This window comes from Ursus arctos, unplaced genomic scaffold (genome assembly GCF_023065955.2).
Source record: "Ursus arctos isolate Adak ecotype North America unplaced genomic scaffold, UrsArc2.0 scaffold_15, whole genome shotgun sequence".
Taxonomy (NCBI): Eukaryota; Metazoa; Chordata; class Mammalia; order Carnivora; family Ursidae; genus Ursus; species Ursus arctos.
In genome coordinates, this window is record NW_026622819.1 from 34,819,665 (window position 1) to 34,834,926 (window position 15,262).

General features: G+C 35.1%; 1 protein-coding gene and 1 pseudogene across 1 annotated transcript in view; both read right to left on the minus strand.

Moving 5' to 3' along the window:
* LOC125283367 (potassium/sodium hyperpolarization-activated cyclic nucleotide-gated channel 1-like) overlaps positions 1 to 15,262 on the minus strand; it is a 48,610-nt gene that overhangs the window by 16,174 nt on the left and 17,174 nt on the right. The gene's annotated exons all lie outside the window — the stretch shown is intronic.
* LOC125283364 (guanine nucleotide-binding protein G(I)/G(S)/G(O) subunit gamma-5-like) lies at positions 7,902 to 11,569 on the minus strand (annotated as a pseudogene).

Here is a 15,262-nt window from a genome sequence, read left to right on the forward strand (position 1 = left end):
ACAATTATCATATGGTCTCACTGATAATGTGGAATTTAAGAAACAAAACAGAGAATCATAGGGGAAGAGAGGAAAAAAAATAAACAAGATGAAATCAAAGAGGGAGATAAACCATAAGAGACTCTTAACTATAGGAAACAAACTGAGGGCTGCTGGAGGGGTGGGGGGATGGAGTAACTAGGTGATGGACATTAAGGAGGGCATGTGATGTAATGAGCACTGGGTATTAAATAAGCCTGATAAATCACTGACCTCTACCTCTGAAACCAATAATACATTATATGTTAATTAATTGAATTTAAATAAAAACAAAAAAATGACCAGCACTAAGACATTCTAATAAAATGATGAAGTTTAAAATAAAAAAGAATAAACATCCAAACAATAAGTAGAATCAGACTTATAAAAACAGAGAACTGATGGTTGCCACAAGAAAGGGAGGTAGGAAGGTGGGTAAAATGGGTGAAGGGGAGGGGGAGATACAGGGTTCCAGTTTTGGAATAAACAGGCTGTTGGAACAAAAGGTACCACATAGGGAATACAGTCAATGATATTGTAATAGCATCGTATGATGACAGATGGTAGATACACCATCTGTGGTGCTATGCTATTTGGTGAACATAGCACAATGTACAGATATGTGGAATCACTGTGTCATACGCCTGAAACTAACGTAACATTGTATGTCAACTATACTCAATTTTTTTAAAATCCAAGGGAGGGGGCGCCTGGGTGGGGCAGTTGTTAAGCATCGCCTTCTGCTCAGGGCATGATACCAGTGTTCTGGGATCAAGCCCCACATCAGGCTCCTCCGCTAGGAGCCTGCTTCTTCCTCTCCCGCTCCCCCTGCTTGTGTTCCCTCTCGCTGGCTGTCTCTGTCAAATAAATAAATTTTAAAAAATTTTTAAAAATAAATAAATAAATAAATAATAAAATAAAATAAAATCCAAGGGAAAACTCTCTGTTTCATAGCCATTTGTCTTATATAACTCCTCCTCTGAGTAAAATTTATGTCAGATTTTAAAAGAAATAGAGGTTTTATTTTATTTTATTTTATTTTATTTTATTTTTTTAATGATTTTTTATTATATTATGTTAGTCACCATACAGTACATCCCCAGTTAGAGGTATTATTTTAGGATGACAAACCCCTTTACATTGAAAGCTACTGGGTTTTCCAAAATATATCAAGGAAAATAACAATGAGTTGAGACATTTTAAATATCAGTACAGTGTCAAGCATACTGTAGGAAAAACATTAGCAGAGACTGATGTCATTAACAAATTCACATCAAATTAAATTATAAAACATATATTAAAAGAAAAAAGTATGCTTAGGATCAACATAAAATGTTCTGCAAGTTATCAGCACAAACATTTCTAGAACATGAATTGATGAAACTCTAGCAACTAATACTGGTAAGGTGAATCAGTATTATAGGTCTATTTTGTTACATTTCAACTTGGTTGTCAAACTACTGTGACATCGTAGGAGTTTGTCAGATAATAGCTATTTCCCAATTGCTATAAAACAACTTAGTATTCATATTTTCATAGTAATCATTTTCATTGTATTTACTCAACATACAAAATGTTATATTAGCTCTATGTTTAAGATGAGAAACCTAAAACAAAATGGTATGTGACTGAGCCAAAATCACTTGGCTAGGCAGTGGCATCTAAGACTTGAAGCTAGGTTTTCTGGTAACTTACCCAGGGTTCTTTCCAGTATAATGTTATACATCATATTTATTTAGATTTGTATTTATCAGTATTTTTACACACAAAAAAAGCAATACTGTTTATGCTATAGCCATAGCACAATTTTCCTTATGTGCATCAGAATGTCTTTATAGAAAATAATTGGTATTAATTCTCTAAGTAGATCATCACAAATGCAAAATTATGTACTTATCTCTGCCTCCACTCTAAATATGTACTGTTGAAAATGCATTCTAGATAACAGATCCATAACTTGGACAGCTGATATCTATTTATTTAGTTCCAAGTTTTATGGATATTAACTGGCCATCAAGCATTGTGAATAGTAGGAGTCTTATTTAATAAGCATAATGTTGACTTTTTGCCTTAATACTTTCCAACTTCACTGCTCTTTACTTTATTTATTTTTTTTAAAGATTTATTTATTTATTTATTTGACAGAGATAGAGACAGCCAGTGAGAGAGGGAACACAAGCAGGGGGAGTGGGAGAGGAAAAAGCCTGATGTGGGGCTCGATCCCATAACACCGGGATCACGCCCTGAGCCGAAGGCAGATGCTTAACCGCTGTGCCACCCAGGCGCCCCATTGCTCTTTACTTTAAAACAACTTTATAGAAAAATAAGTCTGCTGTTATCTTGCAATATTTGTGTCATACTTGTGTTTATCGTTGATGAAAATAATTCTTCGTTTTAGGAAAAAAAAAAACCTACTTAAAAATAAGCAGTGTGACAGGGCAGAAAAAAGATTAGATTGGATGCACAAGTGCTTAACTTTGGGTATTTAGTATTACCTAAACCTTGTAATCTTAAGAAAATTGCCTCTCTCTGGGTATCTCTCTTCTTCCTTGTAGAAACTGAACCTAGACAGGCTCCAACAATCTTCTCAAATCTAGGAGTTTTCCTTTATAGAAGATAAGTGTGTGTCAGAGTAAGAAACTAAGAGTACTGAAGCAATTTTTAAGACGTTTAATATGAAAACTAACTTGGGGAAGGCAGAAAAGAAGGAAGTAAAAAATCCTTATGAGGGAAACATAAGATGTGGGACTGTCTGGATTCGAGGAGATGGAAGTTAAGAGAGTCAAACAAAACTATGTCTTATACCAGAGAAACTAGAAAATGATAGCATGGAAGCTTTGCAGTAGATGTGGGGAAGATTATAAACTTCATTTTGGATATAATGAGTTTAATATGTTTCATATTCGCATGATGAAAGACAGTTGGAACTATACTATTCTAGAATTCAGAAGGGATGCCAGGGCTAGGGAAACAACTTTAAGAGGTTTTGCATAGATTTGAAAACTGAATCTACTCATGGGAGAATATGAGTCCTCCAAGAGGGAAATTTTATAGACAGAAAGGAGGAAAGAGCCAAAGTGATGGTCATGAGCCAAGTCCACTCTTAGGCAACAAAAATATGAACCAGGAAATGAGGCTGGGATGGAAATCTCTGAGAGAAGGAGAGGGTGGCTTGGCAAAGAGAGTGCAAAGAAACATCTTTCCAAGAATAATTGAGTGACTAAGATAGTTATATATTTTTAATTCATATATCTCTTTACATACCTTAATAATATATTTCTCCGTCATTTACTTGCATCATTGTGATAATGAAGTTTTTCTAAGATGAAAATTGAATATTTCATAAGATTCGGTTCTAGGAATAAACACATATTTGCATTATCTGTCCTTAAGCTAGATTCCAATAACCTGAGCCAAGGGAGGACAAGTCATCATGTAATTATACTGATCAGTGTGAAATGCTATGTTTGAATAATTCACTTAAACATAGAATTGGTAGTGTATATTTCTCACTTCAATCCAACAAAATTTTATTTCAATTCAGAAAAATTTTTGATCTTTTATACTTTGTAAGACATCATGACAAGTGTAAGATGTATGAATATGACTAAAATACAAGGTACAACATGATCAATTCAGATGACAATTAAGAGCATAAAGCACTCTAGAAATTAAGGAAAGAAGGAAACTGCAAGAACCGAGTTCAGGGAACTTAGTTCAAGGGGCTGGAGGAACCTGCAGGAAAGTGACACTTAGCTGATCCAGGGATTTTGATAGATAAAAATGAGGTGGAGCCAGAGACAGCATTTCAGATGGGAAAAAAATGGATTAGGAAAGTCCCAAAGGGAGCAGACACAGAGACTGTAGCTTCAACATATGACTTATTTCTGGCAGATAGCAGGTGCTCCAAATATATTTGTCGTATTGATGAATGATTAAATGAATGAATTAGCATGCAAGCCTTGGAAAATCATATAATTCAACTAGAATGTAGATTGTATCAAGATAAACAGAAGTAGTTTTAGTTACTGATGATGTTATTGTTCTCTACTACCCCCAAGAGTTATTGAGAATCACTGTCTTCTCTGGAATACTTGAGCTCAAATGGCAGAAGACTGACCTTAAAATTAATTGAATTATTAAAAAATTATGGATGAAAATATCTGAGCTGAAGATATAATTTCTCACCTGTGATACTACAGAATTTGCATAGCTTTTCTATCAGACACTCTTGAAAATGTGCCTTTTGATTATCTAAACTTTCCCAAAGCTGTTTTCACATAAAAATGTGCAAAAAGACCACATTCACTGTTATGGGCATGGCTTACTTCTTCACCCAAGAGGATGATAAGCAGCAATGCTAGTTTAAGAACCACATGCACAGAAGTGAAATGAGTGATGAAATGAGTGTGAATGACTGGATAACTGATCTTAACAGCTGGTTAATTTTCCTAGGCCCAGCCAAAATTACTACTAAGCTTTTTGATGAATCCCTGAAAATGTGGTTCATGGCAAAAAATGCAACACACCTGCTTTGAAGGGAGAGCAAAGGGGTTGATGAAGCTGGATCTGACAGGTAAGATTTGGGACAGGTGAAACAAAAGGCACAACAGGAATACAAGATGCCGATATGTGAAGAAGCGTGAAAGTATTGAGACACTGGGCAGAAATCAACCCTTGCAGAGCAAGAGTGAATTCTTGAGAGAAATTGAAAATAGAGATGAATAGGCATAATGGGATTCCGTTATAAAGGAATTTAAAAGTAGCCAGAAGAATTTGGAGTCAATATGAAATACAATAGGGAGATTTGGAAATTCTTGAATAACTGAGCAGGATAATGAAATAAGACTTTTTTTCTTTTTTTTGAAAATTTGCTGTGAAAGCTATGTAAATGATATTGGAACAGAATGTGAGTTCAGTTAGAAGGAGGTGATAGTCGTATGAGGTGATTAGAATGATGAGGGTCTGACTAGGTTGGACATCGTGGGAATAAAGAAGAGGCAAGAAGTTCTACTTTGCAACAATATCTAGTGCAGAAATGGAAGTAAGTTGGAAAGGGAAGATGATTCTAAGTTTTACAACTTGAGAATATAGAATAAAGGTGTTAAAAGTGAAGCCAGGCAGAGAAATGAGTAATTGAGAAGACCTGGTTTTACGGTAAGATTTCATTCACTTTTGGACATGTTTGTTTTGAAGAGGCTAGAAGAACACCCCAGTGAAAATGTTCTGTTTCAGTTGGGGAAAAAAAAAAGTGTCTACATGTAGGAAGCCTGGAGATCAGGAGTGGAGGTGCTGGTTTAGCAATCATGCAAGCAGAGGTGGAGTGGTCAGTGCAGGAGAAATTGAGGAGTAGAGGTTAATGAGAGCAGAAACTTCACAAAGAGGAGCTGGTGAAAAAAAAAAAAGCACAGGTAAAACTAGGAAACATGTATGAGAAATGATGCTCAAAATTTGAGAAAAATAAAGACAGAATAAAGTTTTGGGCTGATCATGCAAAAATAGGTTACCATTACAAAAGCAATGGTAGTGTGGTAGTACGAAGAACAAATTACAAATTGTTTACATTTTATTTATTTAGATAGCTCTGCGGTGTTCCTCATCTCCCTCTGTGATTGGGTAAGTGAAGGTGTACATATATTTACATATTTGTTTTCTACTTTTTGAGGCTAGGAGAAAGCTTTTTTTTTTTTTTTTTAAGATTTTATTTATTTGACAGAGAGAGAGACAGCCAGCAAGAGAGGGAACACAAGCAGGGGGAGTGGGAGAGGAAGAAGCAGGCTCCCAGCGGAGCAGGGAGCCCGATGTGGGGCTCGATCCCAGAACCCTGGGATCAGTCCCTGAGCCGAAGGCAGACGCTTAATGACTGAGCCACCCAGGTGCCCCAAGGCTAGGAGAAATCTAACCACATTTGGAAGCTGGTAGTATGGAAACTATTAATAAAAATAGGTATGAAGAATAAAAACGTGGGAAATGTAGTTGTAGATGATGGGGGAAAATGGGACACAGACCCAAGTGGAGAAATTTTCTTTGGATCATAGATGTGATATATTCAGTTCACACAGACTGAAGAAAAAGAAAGAAAGGCAAATTTAGGAACATAGAAGGGGGGAAGCCTTGAATCTTCAAATTATGCTTTATTGGAGCTTTTTTTCCCTGAAAAAAAGTTAATTGCCACATTCTAAATCCAACACATTCCATGTTTTTTAGTTAAACCATGGAAACTAGAAGAGAATTTTAATTCCTAGTTCAGGCCTTCAGCTTCTTTAAAACATTGCTTTCAAAGGAGCTTATACACATAGCAGTGCGTTTTCCTTCAGGGATATAGACATTAGTCCTCAAATTGGAGGTTGCTAGGAGGAAGTGATCTTCCATTAGAATATTACAGAATTCTGGACAATGCATTTTAATGGGATAAATTTGTAAACTGTCAGATTCCTACACTATTTAAACCCAAGGAAGCCTCCAGATACTGCGATATAACTTGCAAACATAAATGTCTCTAATGTTCGATCTACATCAAACATCAGATCTCTTACCTCACGATTTATCTACTGGAGGAAAAAAAATCTCCAGAAAATGATTAAATCCTCCTTTTAATGCATGTTTTTCAAAATATATGAGCAACACGTATATTCACATAATCCTACAATGCAATAAATTACATTATATTTATGCACAGTAAGATTTCCTCCAAAATCAGTTTTATTGGAAAAAAATGCTAAACAGCACATGACAAAATAACAAATAAATATTCCTAAATTTCACTTAGTTTACAATAGTAACTGACACAATGGATGATACAAGGAACTTAATGACTCTAAATCGCATTTTAAGTCATACAATCAAATTATTTTTAATATAATAGCAAGTGTTATAATTTCTTCGAAAGTGGCAATACCTGTACTTAACACCTATTTAAATGTCTTCTCAATCAGAAAATCCAGGCCCATCTCTCATTTTTGAAAAACAAAATTGATTTTCCATATACCTACCTTAATATCTCCCACTACCCTTTCCTTTCTGTTATCACCCATGTTGTACCTATGTGCTTATAATGTCGGTCTTCTATCTCCATCACCCAAATCCCACCTCTTGTCAAAGTCTAGCTTAAATACCACCTCCCTCCATTAACTCTCTGGAACTTTCCAACTTGAAGTAATCACTCTGTTCTAGTAACCTTAATGTCCATTACTAGAAAAGCATTTTCAACATGCATTAGATTACCTGACTATTATCTGACTATTATATAATATTTTAAGATTTATTTATTTATTTGGGAGAGCGAGAGAGAACACAAGTCGGGGAGGAGGGGTGGGATAGAGGGAGAGGGACAAGGAGACTCCTCACTAAGCAGGGGGCACCAACACAGGGCTTAATCCCAAGACTCCAGGATCATGACCTGAGCTGAAGGCAGATGCTTAATCGACTGAGCCACCCAGACACGTGTATATATATTAAAATTAAAGTAACTTATATAAATGCTTCATCCCTAAACCCTCCCACCCCCAATACACTATAAGGCCTCAGAGATCAAGATTCATGTCTAGTTTTTCTTTGAATGTATTCTAGTGCCTAGTACATGGTATATAGTTATAACTCAATACTTACAAGTTGAGTAAATTTTTAAGTGTAATATTCTTTTTTTAATCAAAAAGTTTTACACTAAGTCTTTTACTGTGTGTTGCTGCCAGTGTATACAAAATAATTACCCTTGTGAAATAGACATGTATGAAAGTTCGGAGAGCCAAATGTTCAGGACTGACAAAGGTAGAAGTGTAGATAGGACAGCACATGTTATACGGATAAGCTTTTGCACAGGCTTCAAATTTAGTTCACTGGTTCATGAAAAGTAGTTTAGAAAATCATCCAAAGTAGTCATTTTACTATGAAAAGGAACAGACTTTCTGGGGTCTGAAAGGATTCGCTCTTGAAACTCCAGTCAGCAGGAGGTCATGTGGAGCATTCTGCAGACAGAATTGTTTCACATCTGTGGGTGCCTGTTGAGCCCTGGTTCCAGCCAGAGCTGTTCAACCACTTTCTTCATGGTGGTGATGCTGGGAGAACCAGCATAAGTGTAATACTCTTTAATAACTACCACATAAGAAAAAAATCATGAAGGTGGAATCAACTCCAGTTGTCATGTAATTATTCAATTCAATATACTCACTTCTAACAGTAAAACTTTGAGCGAAGTGTTTCACTATAAACAATAGTTAAACATGAAGACTGTTTCCTTATGAAACTGGCATAGTTTCTGTTCTGAATTACTACTAATACAAATGAGTCAGAGATGGCAGAGAATTTGCTATTGTTACATGCAAGGAGTTTCTTCCTGCAAAGCCACTAAATCTAACATAGAAAATAATACATTTTTTAAAGCTGGTTGAAAATTTGTAATCCATATAAGAAAGAGGTCTATGTCAAGTAAGTGTTAAAAACTCTTTAATTAAAATCTACATTTTAAAATGCTATTTCTTCTGATTTCAAAAATGTCATGAGGAAATGGGAGGGAGAAAGAGAGAAAGAATGGTGTGGAAAATAAGTTATTCAATACAGCATCTATCTGTATAAATTAGTTTGACTACTGGAATGCACTTGACCAGTCATAAAATATCAAAGAACTGTGTGGACTGCTCAGGCTTGTGTCTCAAACTAAATGTGAGCATCCTACCAAGACACATATCTACTATGCATAAGGACTGCTTTAATTTTTGGTATGTTTGTGCAGAAAGTGCTAGAAGATATTTTATTATACTCATCTACAAAATGTTGTGTTTCTAAAATACTGTTATTTTTAATATCATGATAATGAACTTCAAAGGCTAGAGATAACAGACAGTAAAATCTTCCTCAAGCCTCAGTGAGCCTAACTAGTCATAGTGTGTTTTCAGAGGACATTTCTCAAAATTACGTGTGTTGCTAGTATTCATCTGCAAACTATAAGTAAATATATTGTCAACACAATTTAATTCCATCAAGTAATTAAAAATCTGGTTAAGAACTTAATTCAAAATAACAAACTAGGGTAAGTAAATTTATTTTGTCTGAAAGTAACTACTTTTGGTCTGTGTGTTTGGAAAGAAAGTTGCCATATTAAACAACTCAGAAATACAAATGGTGTCATAAAAAATAAAGACAAATATTATGTAAAAGATCAGATTTTTTAAATTGGAAAGGCTTGTAGCTTCCGCTCTTTTCTCTAAGTCTCTGGTTATTAAAAATTGTTTGCTTATCTTTTAAATAAACCTTTGTTTTAGGATAGTTTTAAATTTACAGAAAATTACAAAGATAGTGAGTTCCCACATATTTCACAAACCAGTTTCCCTTATTTTTACATCTTACCTTCGTCATTAGTAATGAACTCATATTAACAGAATATTATCAATGAAAGTCTATACTTTTTTTAATTGCCCCTATTTTTACCCAATGTCCTTTTTCTACTCCAGTATCCGATTCAGGATACTGATTACACTTAAGTTGTCATGTCTCAGTTCCTACTGGTTGTGACAGTTTCTCAGGCTATTCTTAATATTGATGACCTTGAGATTTTTAAGGACTATGGGTCAGGTATTTTGTAAAATATTCTCAAAACTGGGATTTGTCTGATGTTTTTCTCATGACCAGACTGGGGTTATGGGTTTTGTGGAGGAAGACCACAGAGATGAGGACCACATCATGTCAAGAGTACATAACCAGCAATATGACTTATCACTATTAATTTTGATTACCTAGCTGTGGTATGTTGGTCAGGTTTCTCAACTGTAAAGTTATTCCTATTTTCACTCTTTCTTTAAAAGAAGTCACTACTGGCAGCCCTCAACTAAGGAATGGGGAGTTACAGTACACTTCCTCGAGGGTTGAGAATCTACATAAATTATTTGGAAATTTTTGACATGAGAGATTTGTCTCTTCTCCATTTATTGATTGATTCAGTTGTTAATTTACATCAGTATGGGTTAATGGATACTTATTTTATACTTTGGGTTAAAATCCAATACTCCTTTTTATTTAGTTGCTTAATTTGTTCCATTTTTGGCCATTGGGAGCTCTTTAGGTTATCTTTTCAAATTCCACCCAAGCATCCCTAGTCATTAGTGGCTTTTTCAAGTAGCACAATTCTTTGCTTATATCAGCATCACAAATGGAGGGTTAGAGGTGATAGAGAAATGTGTGTGTCTTCAAATAAAGTTTTCTATAGCTACAATCAACTGATAAGACATTCTAAAATAGACCCCTAAGCAACTATCACAAACTTGACCTCATGCTCTCTACCACAAGAAAGGCACAGCTGAATCACTCTAGTACTAAGTTTTACTTCGTTACTCAACAATTTCAAGTATGAGTATACATATTCCCCCAATATTTTCCCACTATTTATTTTCACATTTTAAGTTATTTTTAATGTTTAAGGCAAAATATTTTTCTCTTTGATGAAACAACAAAAACATTTAAATAATAAACGTAAATCTTTTAGGCGTTGTACTAAGCTTTCCATGAGATAGTTATGCTTTATATTTTAAAACTAAAATGTTTATTTTCATTGACTTTTAGTCTGTACATATACACAAATTTGCCTTAAACCAGGCTGCTTGTTATGAATTATGTAAACTAACTCTTTGGGTTAAATACTCAAAAATTTTTAAATACCTCCAATTAGAATTTAATCAATTTTAAAACTATTTTATGAGGAGTATTTAGAGGTCTATATATTTTAAGTGCCACAGAACTCTCTAAGGAGGCAATTATCACACTGTTTGACAAAAGGATAATGAATAAAAAGAGGGAAACATATATTTCACAAAAAAAACATATTTCTTCATTGAATATCTTCTAACTACATAATTTATTATATTTTATCATAACTTTATGTTAAGCTTACCTTATAAATTCTAACAGTTTTGTAATAATGAAATAGAAAACATATATTTTGTCACTAAACCAGGATTAATAGTAATGCACTTTTATTAGCTATAACTTAACTTGTGTGTCTTCTTCCATCTCCCAGAATCAATTTAACATTTTTAGTGATTACATATAAATCAGGAAATGATGTTACAAATTGACAAGATTGTTCAATTATCATGAAAACTGAATATTTTATTAATATATTTTGAGTACAGGGGCACCCAGGTGGCTCAGTCAGTTAGTGTCTGCCTTTGGCTCAGGTCATGATCTCAGTCCTGGGATCAATACTTGAGTCTGGCTCCTTGCTCAGCAGGGAGTCTGCTTCTCCCTCTCCCTCTGTCCCCCCATTCATGTTCTCTCTCTCTCAAATAAATAAAATCTTATATATATATTTTTTGAGTACAATTACAAATAATTCTGGGATTTAAAATAAGAAAGCACAGAATGAATGCATTTTCAATAAGAAAAGCACCTACTGTATATTGAATGTAGGTGTCCCAAACTTCAGAATTCCCAATTATTGCTGCTTGAAAAATATAAATAAGTAGCAATATAATTTCCTGGAAAATCTGATTTGGTAACTTTTCTGAAACTATTACTCTCACTACTACTCTGAATTTCATCTTGGGAGAGACATACTGCCCATACTTCCAATAATTTGCAGCACCCCTCTAATACCAAGTCTGATACTATCTTTGCTCCAGATTTAGATACAGAATGAAATCAACTTTTGTCCCTTAAGATATCTTAGGCCAGACAAGTCCTCTCTCTCACTCTGTTAGTCATATTATGTCTATTACCCATTCATTCAAACTTTTCATGACTGTTCCTTTCCCACATACACTAGATCCCATGGCAGATCACCTAGAGTACTCATTCTCTGGCCCACTGAGTCACCAGTGACCCTTCATTCCAACACATCCTCCAGCCAAACCTAAATGTGGGTAGAGGCTGCAATCTGAATGCTCTCTGTATGCACACAGATGCTGAACTGTTAGAGGAGTTTTGCACAACCATGCCAAGGATGGCACTACAAACTTAACGTTCTTCATCCTCAGTCCTGTTTGTTATACTTGACTGTACCTTTTGACGTTTCCCTGGATCATCCCAAAGTATTAAATTAGCTTTACCTTCAGGAAGAGACAAATAAGCCTAATATGATTTAAGGGTCATCTCTGTACAGCTCCCAACACCCACCTGCATTAAGTAATTTGCTCACTTCTTTCCATTGTGAAATTTCTTTTCTACCATTAGATATAAAAGTGTAAGTTTTAAAAAAATAGGATGCATATACTTAAATCCAAATACCACTAATAATGTTTGGTCCCAGGTACTTTTCTGTTTTAATGGGAAAGACGTTTAGGAGTGAAAAGAGAAAAATGCTACAGGAAAAGGCTAGGGAGCAGACCACAGATTATTCATACTTCGCAACTTTGCCTACACTCGGTCCAGTTAGTCACTAATTGGATCAAGACAAATAGGGAGCTCTCCACTGTGGTTGTGTGTATGCTTCCCTGCTTTACATGATTTACAAAGTATGCATCTGCACATATATGTACATGCTGGACTTCATTTTTAACATGGCTGGACTTTATATACATGAGCTTTATTTTCAGAAGATTTCTTTGTTGAAGTATCACTTTATTTCAAATGTTTCATACTTATCACTTAGCGTTTCCAGTATGATCTCTTTTGTCATCGTAAGTCTGTTATATTGTCTATGAGAACTTCGGGAAAACAAGATTTTTAATACGCATCTTACCACTACACAAAGAAATACGAGTATAACTTGTTCTAGAAACACACACACACACACACACACACACAGAAGCAAATCTATATATACCTGTATAGTTTTATTTATCAATCAGATACATTGTATCAAATATATTAGAAGTAATTTAAAATAAATAAAACTAAATTAAATTTAAAAAACTATAATTACATTGTATATTGATTTATATTACTCTACAGGGAAATCAAAATAAACATTTCACCATGCTTAACATAAGCTATGTTTGGAGCATATCATTCAGGCCACTCAGGTAAATAGTAGGGAGGGAACAAAACTAAAAGAGGTAAAAGACACAAATGCTCTGGGGAAAATCTGAGAAAGAGGGAAGAATAGAATGGCTAAAATAACCAGAAAATTAATGCAGTCTCAAGATAATGGAATATAAATTATAAATAAATTCCAAGAGAATGCAAAGTAAAGGAATGGTCATTTATGTGTCAAAAAATTTGTGGGAATTTTTTTTTAAAGATTTTATTTATTTATTAGCGAGAGAGACAGCCAGCGAGAGAGGGAACACAGGCAGGGAGAGTGGGAGAGGAAGAAGCAGGCTCCCAGCAGAGGAGCCTGATGTGGGGCTCGATCCCAGGACCCCGGGATCCTGCCTGGAGCCAAAGGCAGACGCTTAACGACTGAGCCACCCAGGTGCCCCAAATTTGTGGGAATTTTGTCTGCCTTTTCAGTGACCTATCCTGGGTCTAGCTTAGTGGCTGCCACATACTATGTTATTAGTAAATCAGCATTGAATTGAATGGCATAGCTGTGAAGTTTCAGAGAATTTCTCCGAGCCCTGCCTCTTGAATTCCATTCCAAACTGTCTGGCTCTGTTTTATTATCTCTAGCTTAACTCTGTAACCCAACACTGTTTCTCTACCTAACTCCAAAGTACAGATAACTGAAGTTGTCTATTTAGCTTTAAATTTTGGCTTGGTTCTTAGACATATCAAATAGTTGAAAAAACATACAAAAGTAGAGACACATGAAAGACAATTGAATATATGTTTAAAAAACAAGCAAAATATAGTAGGAATAATATGGTGTTGGTTTGGAAGACAGAAGTGGAACCACACTAGAAGCCAATGGATGGATGGATGAATTATAAAAGAAAAGTAAGAGAGGAAATAGACCTGAGCCTTGGTAGTGACGATGAAGAGGTAACAGATTTAGATGGCAGAATAAGTACGGCATGGTGAGTCTGGTGTGCGTGTGTGTGTGTGTGTGTGTGTGTACCTGCCCATGTGCAAACCTATGCACCACAGGTTGAATGCCAGGGAAGAACGAAGTAGGAGCCTAAAATAATAATGAGATTTAGTGTTAAGTACATCATTAATCACTCAATCCTTGAGGAAACATAAACCATAGAGCAGTTTTGGCCATCAGGTCAAAGGTGACATAATATATCAAAGGGGTAGTTGGATCTGTGGTCTGATGCTAAGGAATATGGCCTGGGCCAGAAAAGGCAGCAATAGTTAAAGGCATGGTAACGGATGGCACTTCCCAAGGACAATATGTACAGTGAGGACAGACAAGACCTTGAAGCTAGACCTTGAGAACCAGTAACATTTAAGCGATAATGAGAGAAGAGAAGGGTCAGAGAAGTCCAAAAGGAGTGTCAGGTGCCATTAAGGGTTCAAGTTAAATCAAGTCTAGAGTGTTTACTAGAGTAAGAAACAAGGAATTAAATGACATTTTACAAGACTTATTGTTTGGTTGGTTGGTTGTGTTTTTGTTTTTGTTTCCAAGGTTCTGCTCAAATGGAAAGCCAGATAATGCAGGGCTTACGAGTAATGATAAGCAAGGGAGAGAGGCTGAATATAAAATCTTCTCAAAAGTCTGTAAAGGTAAAAAGTAAATTATGAAAGTATCAAAAATAACAGAACCAAAGGTTTGTTTCATTTTGTGTTATTTAAACTAAAGTGTTTTGAGCATGCTTCTTACAGAGAACGAATTTAAACTTACCCAAGTTAGAAGAGGGTAAATGATGAAATACATTTCTGAATTACCCATTATTCTTAGGAAATTCTGATTTTGAAGACTGGAACAGAACTTACCCCATTTTTCTAAGAATTTAAAATTAACTCTATTTTTAAACAGAAAAGTTTCAGCAGGATTTTCCTGAATTCTTCAGTTATTTCTGTCTTTGTTTTTGTTTCATTCTGTTTGGAATTTCAGTTCCTCAGATTATTTCTAAGCTTCACAGTCCCAATAAGTAATGGGGAGTTATGAAATAATCCTTTTTGGATACAATAATTCCATTAGGTGGAATATCCTGCTATCAGACCTCAAGAAACCAGAGGGAATGATCTCAGAGGCACAGTGGGACTGTAGTTTTAGGGAAATTTCTTGGACATCTGCCACAAAACCTCATACGTTGTTTCTTGCCTTTCTTAGCTGCCTTTTTTTTAGTAGATTCAAAGTCTAATAGTAACTCTCTTAAATTTTCCCATGCAATTGTAATCTATTATTCTAATGAACTCCAATTTTTAAGCTATCTAGTATATAAAATTTCTAAGGTCGTAGACTGCAACCTAATAGCAAACATTGACC